This window comes from Tachyglossus aculeatus, unplaced genomic scaffold (genome assembly GCF_015852505.1).
Source record: "Tachyglossus aculeatus isolate mTacAcu1 unplaced genomic scaffold, mTacAcu1.pri scaffold_82_arrow_ctg1, whole genome shotgun sequence".
Classification (NCBI taxonomy): domain Eukaryota; kingdom Metazoa; phylum Chordata; class Mammalia; order Monotremata; family Tachyglossidae; genus Tachyglossus; species Tachyglossus aculeatus.
The window spans coordinates 127604-148186 of NW_024045094.1; the positions used below are offsets into that span (position 1 = coordinate 127604).

Here is a 20583-nt window from a genome sequence, read left to right on the forward strand (position 1 = left end):
GGAATCAATCATATTTATTGGTTACTTACAGTGTGTAGAGCACTATACTAAGTGCTTGAGAGAGTACAATATGACATAATTTGTTGAAGTGTTACCTGCCCAAAAGGAACTTACAGTCTGGAGGGAATGCCAGTGATTCTAAATTGAAGTTCCCCTCTTCCTTTCCAGGGAGTCGGCATCATCTCTCAGAAATGACCAACATCTCCACGGTGGCTGAATTCCTCCTCCAGGGGTTCTCTGACATCCGGGAGCTGCAGCTGCTCCATGCCACGCTGTTCCTCCTTGTCTACCTAGTGGCCCTTCTGGGGAATCTCCTCATCGTTGCTGTCACCACCCTCGATCAGCGTCTCCACACCCCCATGTACTTCTTTCTCAAGAACCTATCATTCATAGACCTCTGCTACATTTCTACAACGGTCCCCAAATCCATTGTCAACTCCTTGACCAGTGACAGCTCCATTTCCTTTCTGGGATGTGTCTCCCAGCTCTTCCTAGTGTTCTTGTTTGCTGCTTCAGAGTTCTATGTCCTCACTGCAATGTCTTATGACCGCTATGCCGCCATCTGCTCCCCGCTGCGCTATGAGCTCATCATGAACAAAGCAGCCTGTATGCGCATACTAGCAGCGTCATGGCTCAGTGGGTGTCTGGTTGGAGTCTCGTTTTCAGCTTCTACCTTCTCACTGACCTTTTGTGGGTCCAATTTTGTTGAGCAGTTCTTCTGTGATGTCCCCCCTCTACTGAAGATCTCCTGCTCTGAAGTCCACATTGCCATTGATGTGAGTTTGGCTGCTGGGTTCATCTTGTCTGCTGTCTGCTTCACTTACATCACCCTCTCCTATGCCCGCATCTTCTCAGCCATGCTGAGGATGCCGTTCTCTGAGGGCCGAACCAAAGCCTTCTCCACCTGCCTGCCCCATCTCACTGTCATCATCATTTTTCTCTTTACCGGAGCATTTGCCTATCTCAAACCACCTTCAGACTCTCCCTCGGCTCTGGATCTGCTGGTTTCCATGTTCTACACTGTGGTGCCCCCCTTATCTACAGCCTGAGGAACAGGGAGCTGAAGGCTGCCCTGGGCAGGATCCTAAAGGGGACGTTTCCCCAGCATCCATTCTGGGACAGAACGTCTGTGACCATGCACCAATAATCCCCTACCCTCCATAAAAGAGGAATTGCCCTTAGACATAAAGATATATACCTCTGACCCAGAGGCCCAAAGAACAAGTCGGGATATTCAGGATTTGTCAAGGTCTGGGAGGTTGGCCGATAAGACTAGGTCATGAGTTGCGATGCATTCCCTAGGAGGCCTCATGGCTCAATAGCAAGTGAATGGGTGTCCCATGACCTGAGTTCTAATCCCAGCTCGGCCACTGGCCTGCTGTGTGACCTGGCGTTAGTGTCTTACCGTTCCTGGGCTCTTACGTCCTCTTACACTCTGAGCCCCTGTGGGACAGGAAACATGTCTGTTTGGATTGTAATTTCATCTATGGACTGTAAGCTTATTGTGGGAACAGATTGTATCTAACTGTATTAGATTGTATCTAACTGTATTGTTGGATTGTATCCAACTCCATTGTATTGTACTCTTCAAAGTGCTGAGTACAGTGTAATGCACACAGTAAACACTCGACAAATGCCATCGATTGATTGAATTATTTATCATCACGTGGCACAGACATTGACACGGAAATTGTTAACAGTGAATAATAAAAATAATAATAATAATGGTGTTTGAAACGAGATAGAGACAGTCACTAATGGAACTCCATTCATTTAATTGTATTTATTGAGGGCTTACTGTGTGCAGAGCACTGGACTAAGCGCTTGGGGAGTACAAGTTCGGCAACATATAAAGGCGTTCCCTACCCAACGACGGGCTCACTGTCTAGAAGAGGGAGACAGACAACAAAACCAAACATGTAGACAGGTGTCAAAACTGTCAGAATAAATAGAATTATAGCTATATGCACATCATTAACAAAATAGAGTAGTAAATATGCACAAGTAAAATGAATAGAGTAATAAATCTGTACAAATCTCTTCCACAGGGGAGGGGAAGGAGGTAGGGCAGGGGGGTGGGGAAGGAGGAGAGGAAAAAGGGGGCTCAGTCTGGGAAGGCCTCCTGGAGGAGGTGAGCTCTCAGTAGGGCTTTGAAGGGAGGAAGAGAGCTAGCTTGGCGGATGTGCGGAGGGAGGGCATTCCAGGCCGGGGGGGATGACGTGGGCCGGGGGTCGACGGCGGGCCAGGCGAGAACGAGGCACAGTGAGGAGGTGAGCAGCAGAAGAGCAGAGGGTGTGGGCTGGGCAGTAGGAGAGAAGGGAGGTGAGGTAGGAGGGGGTGAGGTGATGGAGAGCCTTGAAGCTGAGTGTGAGGAGTTTTTGCATGATTCGTAGATTGACAGGCAACCACTGGAGATTTTTGAGGAGGGGAATGACATGCCCAGAGCGTTTCTGTACAAAGAAAAACCAGGCAGCAGAGTGAAGTATAGACTGAACCGGGGAGAGACAGGAGGATGGGAGATCAGAGAGGAGGCTGGTGCAGTAATCCAGTTGGGATAGGATGAGAGATTGAACCAGCAAGGTAGGGGTTTGGAAGTCTAGTTTCCAGAACCCAGGTTAGTAAATCATCACAACAGGAGGAGCCATTTCCATCTTATTCATCCTCAACCCAGGAATTTCTCCTTCCCATCACCCCATTCTCAAAACCTCAGTCCCCTTCCCCACCCCACGCAGCCTGGGGGCGGATCAGAGGATGGATTCAGAGGAATCTATTGCTCTCTGGAGCTTTGAAATCAGAAGGTGTCAGAAAATGAAATCTATCAGTTGACTGAATGAGCTGATTGTCTAAGGTGATATATGAGATGAAGCTGAAACCACCCACAGTTGATGTAGATTGTCAGTAACATTAGAAACAGTTGGGATGTTGGGATGCAGATGCTGTTGTTTCCATGGGAACCCTGGGGTGCAACACCATTGCTGCAGCTTTAGGGACTGGGCCTTTATCTCTGCAGGACCTCAGGGACTTCACAGGCAGAGGTTTTTGGCATCGGCCAGGACACGAGGTCCCACAAGAGTTGATCCTCCAGGGATTCCACACGGCGCAGTGGCAGCTTTATCTTTGTGGAGGGGGACTTGTAGGAGAACATCTCCCTGCACAGAGGTGATCAGAGAGGGGCTGAGGGTGCCATGCTGTCCCTCCCTTCATAGCCAGGTGCACCCAAGAACTGGAGTGGAGAGAGTACCTTCCCAATCCAGCCGAGGTCAGAGCCCTCCAGCCCTACGCTGCCCCGGTGAGTGTGACCGTGGGGTGTTGTAGGGGGAGGGAGAAACCATAATGGGGATGCAAGAGATGGAGCCATTCAGGGGAAGTGCTCACACCTGGGACCAGTGTCGGACTTTGGATCAGGGCTACTTCCTCAGAGGGGCGGTTGGGCTTTCAGGAGGGTAAGTATTTGACAGTGCAGTGGACGCAACCATCACTTATCTCCCCTTCCTCATCCACCTCCATCCAGCTAGCATGCCTGGATGGTAGTAGTAAGGGGACCTGAGTTCTAATCCTGACTCTGCCATTCATTCATTCAATCGTATTGATTGAGCACTTACTGTGTGCAGAGCACTGTACTAAGCACTTGGAAAGTACAATTTGGCAACAGATCGGGACAATCCCTACTCAACAACTGGCTCAGGGACCTAGGTTCTAATCCTGGCTCTGCCCCTTGTCTGCTGTGTGATGTCGGGCAAGTCATTTTGCTTCTCTGTGCCTTAGACACCGCATTTGTAGAATGGGAATTAAGAGTGAGTCTAACATGGTAGAAAGCCTTGAAGATAATTGTGAGGTATTTTTGTTTCATGTGAAAAGATACATGGTGCCAGTGAAGGGTTTGGAGGAGAGATGTTTGAATGCTTCCTTGTCTTTTCTTATGCTATCTTGTCATCTCTGACCTATAGCGAATGAATGGACATATCTCTCCAGGAACGCCCCATTCTCCAACTGCAATTCTTCTGGTAGTTCTTCATAGAGTTTTTTTGGTAAAATTACAGAAGTGGTTTACCATTGCCTTCTTCCCTGCAGTAAACCTGAGTCTCCTCCTCGACTCTCTCCCATGACACTGCTGCCCAGCAAAGGAGAGTTTTGAATTGCAGCAGATTGCCTTTCACCTGCTAGCCACTGCCCAAGCTGGGAATGGAACGGGTATTCCTCTGCTTAACTGTCCGTCTGGTAGCCGAGACTGGTAGAGTACTGGAAACTCTCCAGGTACGATTCTGAGTTGGGGGAGTGATGCTTGAGCAAATAGTTAAATGCCTAAATGAGTGGTTAAATAGGTGTGGGTTTGTGTGACTGTGTGTATTTATGTGTAAGTAACCACAGTTAGTTGAAGCGTGTGTGTGTTTGTGTGTGTGTGTCTGAGCGGCTGGCTGGGGCCTTGCAGCACAGCGTCAGCATTATGATGTGGTCACATCGACCAGAAGTGGGTCCTGGAAGTCAGAAAATGTTTCTGGTGGGAAATGATGGGGAGGGAATGAGAGGGTGTGATTGGTTCTAGACCACCAGCACTATCATCAACTCCTCCATACAGAAGTGTCAGGTGAACACAACGGAGGTAAGAGATTCAGTCCCTTCCCCCCTGGACTTACCAGTCTGCTGGGCAAGACTGATCCAAAATAATTTATGGCTAGGGGGAAATAAACATGAAAATGTGAATGCACAGCTTAATAACTTCTTCCATAATAATGTGAATCTATAGGTAGGGAAGAGCTATGAGCAGTTGTGAATGTGTAAATGCAGAAGTGGCATCTGGGCTGATTCAGCATAGGGAGAAGAAACATCAATCTGGGCAAATTTGGAGGGAGAGGGAGATTTGGGCAGAAGGAAAGACCTAAGCCATGTGTTGGAGAAGGGAATGTCCTTGGAGAGGCACAGGGAGAAGATCTGTTTCCAAGGGCTGGAGGGGAGTTGGTGAAGAGGGAAGGGAAACACAGAAGAGCACACCAGTCAAAAGCCTTGAAGCTAATGGCAAGGAGTTGATTGGAGTCAACCAGACTTCAGTGTGTTTCATTTTCCTCTGAGAACCACAATCTGATTTGTTGTGTTGGCGGCTGTGTGTGTGCCCAGGGTGGGGCAGGGGAGGGAGTGAACAGACCTTGGCCGGCGGAGGTCTGGAGGGGAGGAGGAGAAGGGAATCTTCTCCCATCATCTTCCAGGGAAAAAATGTGTCTGGACCCAGGGAGAGGCAAAACGTAGTGGTAGTAGTAAGGGGACCTGGGTTTGAATCCTGACTCTGCTATTCATTCATGCATTCATTCAATTGTATTTATTGAGCACTTACTATGTGTACTACGTGCACTGTACTAAGCGTTTGGAAAGTACAATTCGGCAACAGATAGAGACAATCCCTACCCAACAACAAGCTTGGGAAACTGGGTTTTTAATCCTGGCTCTGCCCCTTGACTGCTGGGTGACTTGGCCAAGGCACTTTGCTTCTCTGTGCCTCAAATACCGCATCTGTAAAATGGGAATTAAGACTGAGCCCTAAGTGCTCAGTAAATAGCATTGTTTGATTAATTGTTGGGTACATACCCCTGCCCCCTCTCAGGATCATACCCAGAAGGTTTCCAGTACTCTACCAGTCTCAGCCAAGGGAGAGAGAGTCAAGCAGAGGGATACCCATTCCATTCCTAGCTTGGTCAGTGGCTAGCGGGTGGAAGACATTCTGCTGCATGTCAAAAGGCACCTGTTCTGGGCAGCAGTGGCAGGGGAGAGAGTCGAGGGTGGAGACTCACGTTTACTGGGTGGAAGAAGGCAATGGTAAACCACTCCTCTGTTTTTACCAAGAAAACTCTATGGATACAGTACCAGAACGCTTGCAGATGGAGGTGGGTTATTCTGGGAGAGATGCATCCATGGAGTCGCTATGGGTCGGAGGCAAATCGACATCATAAGTCAAGACATGCCAGACCACTGCACATATCAATACTATTGAACACTACAGGTGACAAATAAATATAACAGATCGATTTAATAATTATGATGATGGTATTTGTTAAACGCTCACTATGTGTGAAGCACTGTTCTAAGCGCTGGCAAACTCCAAAAGGAATTAGTGTTGAATACTTCATCGATGCTATCAATCCATCATACTTATTAAGCATTTATGGTATGCAGAGTCTACCCACTAGACTGTTACCTCCTGGTGGGCAGGAAAATGTCTGCCAACTCCGTTGGATTGAACTCTCCCAAGCACTTAGTACAGTGCTCTGCACACAGTGAGTATTCAGTAAATACCATTGAGCTATTGATTGATGTGTTCATACCCCTACATGTATCAATACTATTGAACTCTATAGGTGATCAATGAATACAACTGCTGTATTTATTAAAATGGGAATCAATCATATTTATTGATCACTTACAGTGTATAGAGTGCTGTACTAAGTGTTTTGGAGGGTACAATATGATATCATTTGTAGAAGTGTTACCTGCCCAAATGGAACTTACAGCCTGGAGGGAATGCCAATGTTTCTAAATTGGCGTTCCCCTCTTCCTTTCCAGGGAGTCAGCATCATATCCCAGAAATGACCAACATCTCCACGGTGACCAAATTCCTCCTCCTGGGGTTCTCCGACATCCGAGAGCTGCAGCTGCTCCACGCCACGCTGTTCCTCCTTGTCTACCTAGCGGCCCTTCTGGGGAATCTCCTCATTATTGCTGTCACCACCCTCGACCAGCGTCTCCACACCCCCATGTACTTCTTTCTCAAGAATTTGTCCTTCATAGACCTCTGCTACATTTCTACAGCGGTACCCAAATCCATTGTCAACTCCTTGACCAGTGACAACTCCATCTCCTTTCTGGGTTGTGTCTCGCAACTCTTCCTAATGGTCTTGTTTGCCGGTTCAGAGTTTTTTCTCCTCACTGCAATGTCTTATGACCGCTATGCCGCCATCTGCTCCCCGCTGCGCTATGAGCTCATTGTGAACAAAACAGCCTGTGTTTGCATACTAGCAGCATCATGGCTCAGTGGGGGTCTGTTTGGAATCTTGTTTACAGCTTCTACCTTCTCCCTGACGTTTTGTGGGCCCAATGCTGTTCAGCAGTTCTTCTGTGACGTCCCCCCTCTGCTGAAGATCTCCTGCTCTGAAGTCCACATTGCCATTGATGTGAGTGTGGCTGCTGGGTTTCTCTTAGATGCTGTCTGCTTCATTTACATCTCCCTCTCCTACGTCTTCATCTTCTCAGCCGTGCTGAGGATGCCGTCCTCTGAGGGCCGAACCAAAGCCTTCTCCACCTGCCTGCCCCATCTCACTGTCATCATCATGTTTCTCTTTACCGCAGCATTCGCCTATCTCAAACCACCTTCAGACTCGCCCTCGGCTCTGGATCGTCTGGTTTCCATGTTCTACACCGTGGTGCCCCCCACTGTGAACCCCCTTATCTACAGCCTGAGGAACAGGGACCTGAAGGCTGCCCTGGGCAGGATCCTAAAGGGGACATTCCCCCAGCAACCATTCTGGGACAAAATGTCTGTGTTCATGTACCAATAATCCCCTACACCTGCTTAAAAAAGGAATTACCATTAGACATATCCACATATATATATCCACATATATACCTCTGGTTCAGTGGTATATATATATATATATACCACTGAACCAGAGGCCCAAAGAACAAGTCTGGATATTCAGGATTTGTCAAGGTCTGGGAGGTTGGCTGATAAGATTAGGTCCTGAGTGACAATGCATTTCCTAGGAGGCCTCATGGCTCAGTGGCATGTGAATGGGTGTCACATGACCAGAGTTCTAATCCCAGTTCAGCCACTGGCCTGCTGTGTGACCCGGTGTTAGTGTCTTACTATTCTCAGGCTCTCACTTCCTCTTACACTGTGAGCCCTTATGGGACAGGAAACGTGTCTGATTGGATTGTAATTTCATCTTTGGGCTGTAAGGGCATTGTGAGCATGGACTGAATCTACCAACTCCATTGTATTGTACTCTTTAAAGTGCTTACTACAATGTTCTGTCCACAGTTAGCATACAACAAATAACAGCAATCGATTGAATTATTTTGTTTCTGCTTCATCATGTGGCAAAGACGTGGACACAGAAATTGTTGACACCAAATGATAAAAGTGATAATAATCATAATAATGGTGTTTGAAAAGCGACAGAGACATTCACTGATGGAACTCTTGTTTCCAGAACCCAGGTTATTAAATCATCACATCAGGAGGAGCCATTTCCATCCTATTCTTCCTCAAGCCAGGAATTTCCCCTTCCCATCATTCCTTTCTCAAAACCCCAGCCCCCTGCCCCACCCCACTCAGCCTGGGGGAGAAGCATAGGATGGATTCAGAGGAATGTCTTGCTCTGTCTAGCTTTACAATCAGAAGGTGTCAGAAAATGAAATTTTTCAATTGACTGAATGAGAAGCTGACTAAGTTTGTAAGTGAGGTGAAGCTGAAACCACCCACAGTTGTTGTAGATTGTCAGTAACGTAAGAAACAGTTGGGATGTTGGGATGCAGATGTTGTTGTTTCCATGGAAACCCTGGGGTGCAGCACCATTGCTGCAGGTTTACGGACTGGGCCTTTATCTCCGCAGGACCGCAGGGACTTCACAGGCAGAGGATTTTGGCATCGGCTAGGACACGAGGTCCCACAAGAGTTGATCCTCTAGGGATTCCCCATGGTGCAGTGGCAGCTTTATCTTTGTGGAGGGGGACTCGCTGGAGAACATCTCCCTGCCCAGAGGTGATCAGAGAGGGGCTGAGGGTGCCACGCTGTCCTTTCCTTCATAGCCAGGTGCACCCAAGAACTGGAGTGGAGAGAGGACCTTCCCAATCCAGCCGAGGTCAGAGCCCTCCAGCCCTACGCTGCCCCAGTGAGTGTGACCATGGGGTGTTGGAGGGGGAGGGAGAAACCATAATGGGGGTGCAAGAGATGGAGCCATTCTGGGGAAGTGCTTACACACGGAGCCAATTTTGGAATTTGGGGCAGGGCTACATCCCCAGAGGGGCAGGTGGGCTTTCAGGAGAAGCAGCATGGTTCAGTGGAAAGAGCACGGGCTTTGGAGTCAGAAGTCATGGGTTCAAATCCTGGCTCCGCCAGTTGTCAGCTGTGTGACTTTGGCCAAGTGACTTAACTTCTCTGTGCCTCAGTTACCTCTCCTGTAAAATGGGGTGTAAGAATGTGAGCCCCACGTGGGACAACCTGATCACCTTGTAACCTCTCCAGTGCTTAGAACAGTGCTTTGCACATAGTAAGCGCTAAATAAATACTATTATCATTATTATTATTATTATTATTATTATTATTATTATTATGTATTTGACAGTGCAGTGGCCCCAACCATCATTTATCTCCCCTTCCTCAACCACCTCCATCCAGCTAACATGGAAGTCGCTTCCTGGCTGGGGTCCTGCAGCACAGTGGCAGCACTTCGGCCAGGAGTTTGTCCTGGATGTCAGAAAATGTTTCTGGTGAGAAATGACAGGGAGGGAATGAGAGAGTGTGATTGGTTCTAGGCCAGGAGCACTATCATCAACTCCTCCATGCAGGAATGTTGGGTGAACACAATGGAGGTAAGAGATTCAATCCCTTCCCTCCTGGATTTACAGTCTGCTGGGCTAGACTGATCCAAAAGAATTTACAGCTAGGGGGAAATAAGAATGGAAAGGTGGTTGCACAGTTTAGTAAGTGCTTAGTAATGTGACTCTATAGCTAAGGAAGTACAATGAGCAGTTGTGAATGTATAAATGCAGAGATGGTATCTGGCCTGATTCGCATGGGGAGTAGAAACATCAATCCGGGCAAATTTGAAGGGATAGGGAGGTTCGGAAGAAAGAAGGATCTAAGCCATGTGTTGGAGAAGGGACTGCCCCTTTTCATTCATTCATTCAGTCATTCAGTCATATTTATTGAGCACTTACTGTGCGCAGAGCAGGGTACTAACCGCTTGGGAAGTTCAAATCGGCAACATATAGAGAAGGTCCCTAACCAACAACGGGCTCACAATCTAGAAGGGGGAGACAGACAACAAAACAAAACAAGTAGACAGGGGGCAATACCATCAGAATAAATAGAATTATAGCTAAATACACATCATTAATAAAATGAATAGAGTAATAAATATGTCCAAAATACACAAGTGCTGAGGGGAGGGGAAGGGGATAGGGTGGAGGGGGGGATGGGAAGGGGAGGAGGAGGAGAGGAAAAGGGAGAAGATTTATTTCCAAGGGCTGGAGGGTAGTTGGTGAAGAGGGAAGGGAAACACGGAGGAGAACACCAGTCAAAAGCCTTGAAGCTAGTGGCAAGGAGTTGATTGGAATCAACCAGACTTCAGTCTGTTTCATTTTCCTCTGAGAACCACAGTCAGATTTGTTGTGTCAGTGGCTGTGTGTGTATCCAAGGTGGGGCAGGGGAGGGAGTGAGCAAACCTTGGCTGGTGGAGGTCTGGAAGGGAGGAGGAGAAGGGAATCTTCTCCCATCACCTTCCTGGGAAAAAGTGTGTCTGGGCCCAGGGAAAGGCAAATAGTAGTGTTAGTAGTAAGGGGACCTGGGTTCTAATCCCGCCTCTACCATTCATTCTTTCATTCATTCAATCATATTGATTGAGCGCTTACTGTGTGCAGAACACTGTACTAAGTGCTTGGAAAGTACAATTTGGAAAGTCCAACCGGCTCGGGGACCTAGCTTCTAATCCTGACTCTGCCCCTTGTCTACTGTGTGACATCGGGCAAATCATTTTGCTTCTCTGTGCCTCAGATACCGCATCTGTAAAATGGGAATTTAGAGTGAGTCTCACATGGGAGAAAGCCTTGAAGATAATTGTGAGGTGTTTTTGTTTCATGTGAAAAGATACATGGTGCCAGTGAAGGGTTTGGAAGAGAGATGTTTGAGCTCTTCTTTGTCTTTTCTTTTGCTATCGTGTCGTGTCTGACCCATAGGGAATGAATGGACACATCTCTCTTGGAACGCCCCATTCTCCAACTGCAAATGTTCTGGTAGTTTACCCATAGAGTTTTCTTGGTAAAAATACAAAAGTGGTTTACCATTTCCTTCTTCCCTGCAGTAAACCTGAGTCTCCTCCTCAACTCTCTCCCATGACACTGCTGCCCAGTACAGGGGAATTTTGACTTGTAGCAGATTGCCTTCCACCCTGCTAGCCACTGCCCAAGCTGGGAATGGAACCAGTATGCCTCTGCTTAACCGTCCATCTGGTAGCCGAGACTGGCAGAGTACTGGAAACTCTCCAGGTATGATATTGATTTGGGGGAGTGATGCTTTTGCCAATATTTAAATGAACAAATCAGTGGCTAAATAGGTGTGGGTTTGTGTGACTATGTGTATTTATGTGTATGTAACCACAGTCAGTTTAAGCAAGTGTGTGTGTGTGTGTGTGTGTGTGTGTGTGTGTGTGTGTGTGTGTGTGTGTGTGTGTCTGAGCGGCTGGCTGGGGCCCCTGCAGCACAGCGTCAGTATTATGCTGTGGTCACATTGGACAGAAGTGGGTCCTGGATGTCAGAAAATGTTTCTGGTGGGAAGTGAGAGGGAGGCAATGAGAGAGTGTGATTGGTTCTAGACCACAAGCACTATCATCAACTCCTCCATGCAGAAATGTCAGGTGAACACAATGGAGGTAAGTGATACAATCCCTTCCCTCCTGGACTTGCCAGTCTGCTGGGCAAGACTGATCCAAAATAATTTACAGCTAGGGGGAAATAAGCATGAAAATGTGAATTCACAGCTTAATAAGTTCTTACATAGTAATGTGAATTTATATGTAGGGAAGAGCTATGAGCAGTTGTGAATGTGTAAATGCAGAGGTGGCATCTGGGCTGATTCAACATGGGGAGAAGAAACATCAATCTGGGCAAGTTTGGAGGGAGAGGGAGATTCAGGCAGAAGGAAGGATCTGAGCCATGTGTTGGAGAAGGGAATGTCTTTGGAGAGGCACAGGGAGCAGATCTGTTTCCAAGGGCTGGAGGGGAGTTGGTGAAGAGGGAAAGGAAACACGGAGGAGAACACGGGTAAAAAGCCTTGAAGCTAATGGCAAGGAGTTGATTGAAGTCAACTAAACTTAATTTGGATTCATTTTCCTCTAAGAACCACAATCAGATTTGTGTGCCCAGGGTGGGACAGGGGAGGCAGTATTCAAACCTTGGCTGGTGGAGGTCTGGAGGGGAGGAGCAGAAGGAAATCTTCTCCCATCACCTCCCAGGGAAAATGGGTGCCTGGGCCCAGGGAGAGGCAAAGTGTAGTGGTAGTAGTAAGGGGACCTCGGTTCTAGTCCTGACTCTGCTACTAATTTATTCATTCATTCAATCGTTTTTATTTAGCGCTTACCATGTGCAGAGAACAGTACTAAGCACATGGAAAGTACAATTCGGCAACAGATAGAAACAATCCCTACCCAACAATGAGCTTGGGGACCTGGGTTCTAATCCTGGCTCTACCCCTTGACTGCTGGGTGATGTTGGGCAAGGCACTTTGCTTCTCTGTGCCTCAAATACCGCATCTGTAAAATGGGAATGAAGACTGAGCCCACGTGCTCAGTAAATACCATTGCTTGATTCATTGATGGGTAAATACCCCTGCCCCCTCACAGGATCACACCTGGAGAGTTTCCAGTACTCTACCAGTCTCAGTCAAGGGAGGGAGAGTGAAGCAGAGGGATACCCATTCCATTCCTAGCTTGGGCAGTGGCTAACGAGTGGAAGGCAATCTGCTACAAGTCAAAACGCACCTGTTCTGGGCAGCAATGGTAGGGGAGAGAGTCGAGGGTGGAGACTCAGTTTTACTGGGTGGAAGAAGGCAATGGTAAACCACTTCTCTATTTTCACTAGGAAAACTCTATGGATACAGTACCAGAACGTTTGCAGATTGAGGTGGGGCATTCTGGGAGAGATGCATCCATGGAGTCTCTATGGGTCGGAGGTGAATCGACAACATAAGTCAGGACGTGCCAGTCCATTGCACATATTAATACTATGAACACTACAGGTGACAAATAAATAGACCAGATTGATTTAATAATAATGATGATGGTATTTGTTAAGCGCTCACTATGCATGAAGTACTGTTCCAAGCGCTGGCAAACTCCAAAAGGAATTAGTGTTGATTACTTCATTGATGCTATCAATCCATCATATTTATTAAGCATTTATGATATGCAGAGTCTACCCACTAGACTGTTACCTCCTGGTCGGCAGGAAAATATCTGCCAACTCCGTTGGATTGAACTCTCCCAAGCACTTAGTACAGTGCTATTCAGTAAATACCATTGAGCTATTGATTGATGTGTTCATACCTCTACATGTATCAGTACTATAGAACTCTATCGGTGATCAATGAATACAACTGCTTTATTTATTAAAATGGTAATCAATCACAATTATTAATCACTTATAGTGTGTAGAGTACTGCACTAAGTGCTTGAGAGAGTACAATATGATATAATTTGTAGAATTGTTACCTGCCCAAAAGGAACGTACAGCTGGAGGGAATGGCAATATTTCTAAATCGAAGTTCCCCTCTTCCTTTTCAGGGAGCCAGCATCATCTCTCAGAAATGACCAACATCTCCACCGTAACTGAGTTCCTCCTCCTGGGGTTCTTTGACATCCGGGAGCTGCAGCTGCTCCATGCCACGCTGTTCCTCCTTGTCTACCTAGTAGCCCTTCTGGGGAATCTTCTCATTGTTGCTGTCACCACTCTCGACCAGCGTCTCCACACCCCCATGTACTTCTTTCTCAAGAACTTGTCCTTCATAGACCTCTGCTACATTTCTACCACAGTACCCAAATCCACTGTCATCTCCTTGACCAGTGACAGCTCCATCTCCTTTCTGGGTTGTGTCTCACAGCTCTTCCTAGTGATCTTGTTCGCCGGTTGCAGAGTTTTTTCTCCTCACCGCAATGTCTTATGACCGCTATGCTGCCATCTGCTCCCCCCTGCTTTATGAGCTCATCATGAACAAAACAGCCTGTATGTGCATGGCAGCAGCGTCATGGCTCAGTGGGGGTCTGTTTGGAGTCTTGCTTTCAGCTTCCACCTTCTCACTGACTTTTTGTGGGTCCAATATTGTTGAGCAGTTCTTCTGTGACTGTCCCCTCACTGCTGAAGATCTCCTGCTCTGAAGCCCACATTGCCATTGATGTGAGTGTGGCTGCTGGGTTAGTCTTAGATGTCATCTGCTTCATTTACATCACCCTCTCCTACGTCTTCATCTTCTCAGCCGTGCTGAGGATGCCGTCCTCCGAGGGCCGAACCAAAGCCTTCTCCACCTGCCTGCCCCATCTCACTGTCATCATCATTTTTCTCTTTACTGCAGCATTTGCCTATCTCAAACCACCTGCAGACTCGCCCTCGGCTCTGGATCTGCTGGTTTCCATGTTCTACACTGTGGTGCCCCCCACTGTGAACCCCCTTATCTACAGCCTGAGGAACAGGGACCTGAAGGCTGCCCTGGGCAGGATCCTAAAGGGGACATTCCCCCAGCATCCATTCTGGGACAAAATGCTTGTGTTCCAGGTACTAATAATCTCCTACCACCCCTTTAAAAGAGGAATTGCCCTTAGACGTATCCAAATATATCACTGACCCAGAGTCCCAAAGAACAAGTCTGGATATTCAGGATTTGTCAAGGTCTAGGAGCTTGGCTGATAAGACTAGGTCATGAGTGGCAATGCATTCTCTAGGAGGCCTCATGTCTCAATGGCATGTGAATGGGTGTCACATGGACCTGAGTTCTAATCTCAGCTCTGCCACTGGCCTGCTGTGTGACCTGGAGTTTGTGTCTTACCATTCCAGGGCTCTCACTTCCTCTTACACTCTGAGCCCCAGTGGTACAGCAAACATGTCTGTTTGGAATGCAATTTCATCCTTGGACTGTAAACTCACTGTGGGCACGGATTGTATCTACCAACTCCATTGTATTGTACTTTTCAAAGCACTTAGTACAATGTAATGCACACAGTAAACACTCAACAAATACTATCAATCGATTGAATTATTTATCATCATGTGGCACAGACTGTGACACCGAAATTGTAAAGACCGAATAATAAAAATGATAATAATAATGGTGTTTGAAAAGAGATAGAGACATTCACTGATGGAACTCTATTCATTCATTCAATCATATTTATTGAGCGCTTACTGTGTGCAGAGCACTGGACTAAGTGCTTGGGGAGTACAAGTAGGCAACATATAGAGACGGTCCCTACCCAACAACGGGCTCGTAGTCTATAAGGGGGAGTCAGACAACAAAATAAAACATGTAGACAGGTGTCAAACTATCAGAATAAATAGAATAATAGCTATATGTACATCATTAACAAAATAGAGTCATAAATATGTACAAGTAAAATAGAGTAATAAATTTGTATAAATATAGACAAGTGTTGTGGGGAGGGGAAGGAGGTAGGACAGAGGGGAGGGATGGGGAGGAGGAGAGGGAAAAGGAGGCTCAGTCTGGAAAGGCCTCCTGGAGGAGGTGAGCTCTCAGTAGGGCTTTGAAGTGGGGGAAAGAGCTAGTTTGGTGGATGTGTGGATGGAGGGCATTCCAGGCCAGGGAGAGGATGTGGGCCGGGGGTAGACGGTGGGACAGGCGAGAACGAGGCACAGTGAGAAGGTTAGCAGTAGAGGAGCAGAGGGTGTGGGCTGGGCTGGAGAAAGAGAGAAGGGAGGTGAGGTAGGAGGGGGCGAGGTGATGGAGAGCCCTGAAGCCGAGAAGAGGAGTTTTTGCATGATTTGTAGGTTGACAGGCAACCACTGGAGATTTTTGAGGTGGGGAGTAACATGCCCAGAGTGTTTCTGTACAAAGATAATCCAGGCAGCAGAGTGAAGTATGGACTTAACCGGGGAGAGACAGGAGGATGGGAGATCAGAGAGGAGGCTGGTGCAGTAATCCAGTTGGGATAGGATGAGAGATTGAACCAGCAAGGTACCGGTTTGGAACTCTAGTTTCCAGAACCCAAGTTAGTAGATCATCACAACGGGAGGAGCCATTTCCATCTTATTCTTTCTCAAGCCAGGAATTTCTCCTTCCCATCACCCCATTCTCAAAACCTCAGTCCCCTGCCACACCCCACCCAGCCTGGGGGAGGATCAGAGGATGGATTCAGAGGAATCTCTTGCTCTCTCAAGCTTTGAAATCAGAAGGTGTCAGAAAATGAAATCGAACAATTGGACTGACAATGAGAAGCTGACTGTCTAAGGTGGTATATGAGATGAAGCTTAACCCACCCACAGTTGATGTAGATTGTCAGTAATATTAGAAACAGTTGGGATGTTGGGATGCAGATGCTGTTGTTTCCATGGGAACCCTGGGGTGCGGCACCATTGCTGCAGCTTTAGGGACTCGGCCTTTATCACCGCAGGACCTCAGGGACCTCACAGGCAGAGGATTTTGGCATCTTCCAGGACACGAGGTCCCACCTGAGTTGATCCTCCAGAAGTTCCCCACAGAGCAGTGGCTGTTTCATCTATGGGGATGAGGGACTCTCTGAAGAACATCTCCCTGCCCACAGGAGATAAGAGAGGGGCTGAGGGTGCCATGCTGTCCCTTCCTTCATAGCCAGCTGCACCCAAGAACTGGAGTGGAGAGAGGACCATCCCAAGCTAGCAGAGGTCAGAGTCCTACAGCCTTACGCTGCCCCAGTGAGTGTAACTGGGGGGTGTTGGAGGGGGAGGGAAAGACCATGATGGGGATGCAAGAGATGGAGCCATTCTGGGTAAATGCTCATACATGGGGCCAGTGTCGGAGTTTGGGTCATGGCTACATCCTCAGAGGGGCTGGGAGGCTTTCAGGAGGGTAAATATTTGACAGTGCACTGTCCCAAACCATCACTTGCCTCCCTTTCCTCATCCACCTCCATCCAGCTAGCATGCCTGGCTGGGACCCTGCAGCAGAGTGTCAGCATTATGCTGTGGTCACTTCGGACAGCAGTGGGTCCTGGATGTCAGAAAATGTTTCTGGTGAGAAATGACAGGGAGGGAATGAGAGGGTGTGATTAGTTCTAGACCACAAGCACTATCATCAACTCGGCCCTGCTGAGAGCTCACCTCCTCCAGGAGGCCTTCCCAGCCTGAGCCCCTTCCTTCCTCTCCCCCTCGTCCCCCTCTTCATCCCCCCCATCTTACCTCCTTCCCTTCCCCACAGCACCTGTATATATGTATATATGTTTGTACATATTTATTACTCTATTTATTTATTTATTTATTTTACTTGTACATATCTATTCTATTTATTTTATTTTGTTAGTATGTTTGGTTTTGTTCTCTGTCTCCCCCTTTTAGACTGTGAGCCCACTGTCTAATAGCGATAATTCTATTTATTCTGATGATATTGTCACCTGTCTACTTGTTTTGTTTTGTTGTCTGTCTCCCCCTTCTAGACGGTGAGCCTGTTATTGGTTAGGGACCTTCTCTATATGTTGCCAATTTGTACTACCCAAGCGCTTAGTACAGTGCTCTGCACACAGTAAGCACTCAATAAATACGATTGATGATGATGATGATGATGATCAACTCTTCCATGTAGGAATGTTGGGTGAACACAATGGAGGTAAGAGATTCAATCCCTTCCTTCCTGGACTTACCGGTTTGCTGGGCTAGACTGCTCCAAAAGAATTTACAGCTAGGGGGAAATAAGAATGGAAAGGTGGATGCACAGCTTAATGAGTGCTTAGTAATGTGAATCTATGGGTAGGAAAGTGCAATGAGCAGTTGTGAATGTGTAAATGCAGAGGAGGTATCTGGCCTAAATTGGCATGGGGAAAATAAACATCAATCTGGGCAAGTCTGAAGGGAGAGGGAGATTCAGGAAGAAAGAAGGATCTAAGCCATGTGTTGGAAAAGGGAATGTCCTTTTCAATTAATTAATTAATTCATTCATTCATTCAATCGTGTTTATTGAGCACTTACTGTGTGCAGAGCACTGTACTAAGCGCTTGGGTAGTACAAATTGGCAACATATAGAGAAGGTCCCTAACCAATAACAGGCTCGCCGTCTAGAAGGGGGAGACAGACAACAAAACAAAACAAGTAGACAGGTGACAATATCATCAGAATAAATAGAATTATCGCTAAATACACATCATCGATAAAATAGAGTAATAAATATGTACAAACATATACAAGTGCTGTGGGGAGGGGAAGGGGATTGAACATAGGGCAGGTGGGGAGATGGGGACGGGAGGAGGAGGAGTGGAAAAGGGATAAGATCTATTTCCAGGCGCTGGAGGGTAGTTGGTGAAGAGGGAAGGGAAACACGGAGGAGAACACCGGTCAAAAGCCTTGAAGCTATTGGCAACGAGTTGATTGGAGTCAACCAGGCTTCAGTCTGTTTCATTTTCCTCTGAGAACCACAATCCGATTTATTGTGTCGGCGGCTGTGTGTGTATCCAAGGTGGGGCAGGGGAGGCACTGAACAAACATTGGCTGGAAGAGGGCTGGAGGGGAGGAGGAGAACAAACTTTGGCTGGAAGAGAGCTGGAGGGGAGGAGGGGAAGGGAATCTTTTCCCATCAAAGTCCAGGGAAAAAGTGTGTCTGGGCCCAGGGAGAGGCAAATAGTAGTAATAGTAGTAAGGGGACCTGGGTTCTTATCCTGATTCATTCATTCATTCATTTATTCATTCATTCATTCATTCTACACTCATTCCCTTGGTGACCTCATTCGCTCCCATGGCTTCAACTATCATCTCTACGCTGATGACACCCAAATCTACATCTCTGCCCCTGCTCTCTCTCCCTCCCTCCAGGCTCGCATCTCCTCCTGCCTTCAGGACATCTCCATCTGGATGTCTGCCCGCCACCTAAAACTCAACATGTCCAAGACTGAACTCCTTGTCTTCCCTCCCAAACCCTGCCCTCTCCCTGACTTTCCCATCACTGTTGACAGCACTACCATCCTTCCCGTCTCACGAGCCCGCAACCTTGGTGTCATCCTCGACTCCGCTTTCTCGTTCACTCCTCACATCCAAGCCGTCATCGAAACCTGCCGGTCTCAGCTCCACAACATTGCCAAGATCCGCCCTTTCCTCTCCATCCAAACTGCTACCCTGCTCGTTCAAGCTCTCATCCTATCCCGTCTGGACTACTGTATCAGCCTCCTCTCCGATCGCCCATCCTCTTGTCTCTCCCCACTTCAATCCATACTTCACGCCGCTGCCCGGATTGTCTTTGTCCAGAAACAGTCTGGGCATGTTACTCCCCTCCTCAAAAATCTCCAGTGGCTACCAATCAACCTACACATCAGGCAGAAACTCCTCACCCTCAGCTGCAAGGCTGTCCATCACCTCGCCCCCTCCTACCTCACCTCCCTTCTCTCCTTCTACAGCCCAGCCTGCACCCTCCGCTCCTCTGCCACTAATCTCCTCACCGTGCCTCATTCTCGCCTATCCTGCCATCGACCCCTGGCCCACATCATCCCCCTGGCCTGGAATGCCCTCCCTCCCCACATCCGCCAAGCTAGCTCTCTTGCTCCCTTCAAGGCCCTACTGAGAGCTCACCTCCTCCAGGAGGCCTTCCCAGACTGAGCCCCCTCCTTTCTCTCCCCCTCCTCCCCGTCTCCATCCCCCTGCCTTACCTCCTTCCCTTCCCCACAGCACCTGTATATATGTATATATGTTTGTACATATTTATTACTCTATTTATTTATTTATTTATTTTACTTGTACACATCTATTCTATTTATTTTATTTTGTTAGTATGTTTGGTTTTGTTCTCCGTCTCCCCCTTTTAGACTGTGAGCCCACTGTTGGGTAGGGACTGTCTCTATATGTTGCCAACTTGTACTTCCCAAACGCTTAGTACAGTGCTCTGCATGCAGTAAGCGCTCAATAAATACGATTGATTCATTGATTCATTGATTCATTCATTTATTCAATCATATTGATTGAGCGCTTACTATGTGCAGAGCACTGTACTAAGCGCTTGGAAAGTACAATTTGGCAACAGATAGGGACAATCCCTACCCAACAACCGGCTCGGGGACCTAGGTTCTAATCCTGGCTCTCCCCCTTGTCTGCTGTGGGACGTCGGACAAGTCACTTTGCTTCCCTGTGCCTCAGATACCGCATCTGTAAAATGGGAATTAAGAGTGAGTCTCACATGGTAGAAAGCCTTGAAGATAATTGTGAGGCATTTTTTCATGTGAAAAGATACATGGTGCCAGTGAAGCATTTGGAGGAGAGATATCTGAACGCTTCTTTGTCTATTCTTATGCTATCGTGTCATCTCTGACCCATAGTGAATGAATGTACATATCTCTCCAGGAACGCCCCATTCTCCAACTGCAAGTGTTCTGGTAGTTCATCCATAGAGTTTTCTTGGTAAAAATACAGAGGTGGTTTACCATTGTCTTCTTCCCTGCAGTAAACATGAGTCTCCTCCTCGACTCTCTCCCATGACATTGCTGCCCAGCCCAGGGAGTTTTGAATGCAGAGCACTGTACTAAGCGCTTGGGAAGTACAAGTCGGCAACATATAGAGACGGTCCCTACCCAACAACGGGCTCACAGTCTAGAAGGGGGAGACAGAGAGCAAAGCAAAACATGTAGACAGGTGTCAAAATCACCAGAATAA

General features: G+C 47.5%; 1 non-coding gene and 2 pseudogenes across 1 annotated transcript; all 3 read left to right on the plus strand.

Annotated features, from left to right (window-relative positions):
- Positions 1 to 4102: 4102 nt before the first annotated feature.
- Positions 4103 to 13568, plus strand: LOC119924100 (annotated as a pseudogene).
- Positions 12593 to 12730, plus strand: LOC119924150. Its single transcript, XR_005449046.1, has one exon. It is a non-coding gene; the product is annotated as a small nucleolar RNA SNORA7 (small nucleolar RNA).
- A 396-nt stretch (positions 13569 to 13964) lies between the features above and the next one.
- On the plus strand, positions 13965 to 14409 carry LOC119924101 (annotated as a pseudogene).
- Positions 14410 to 20583: the final 6174 nt, after the last annotated feature.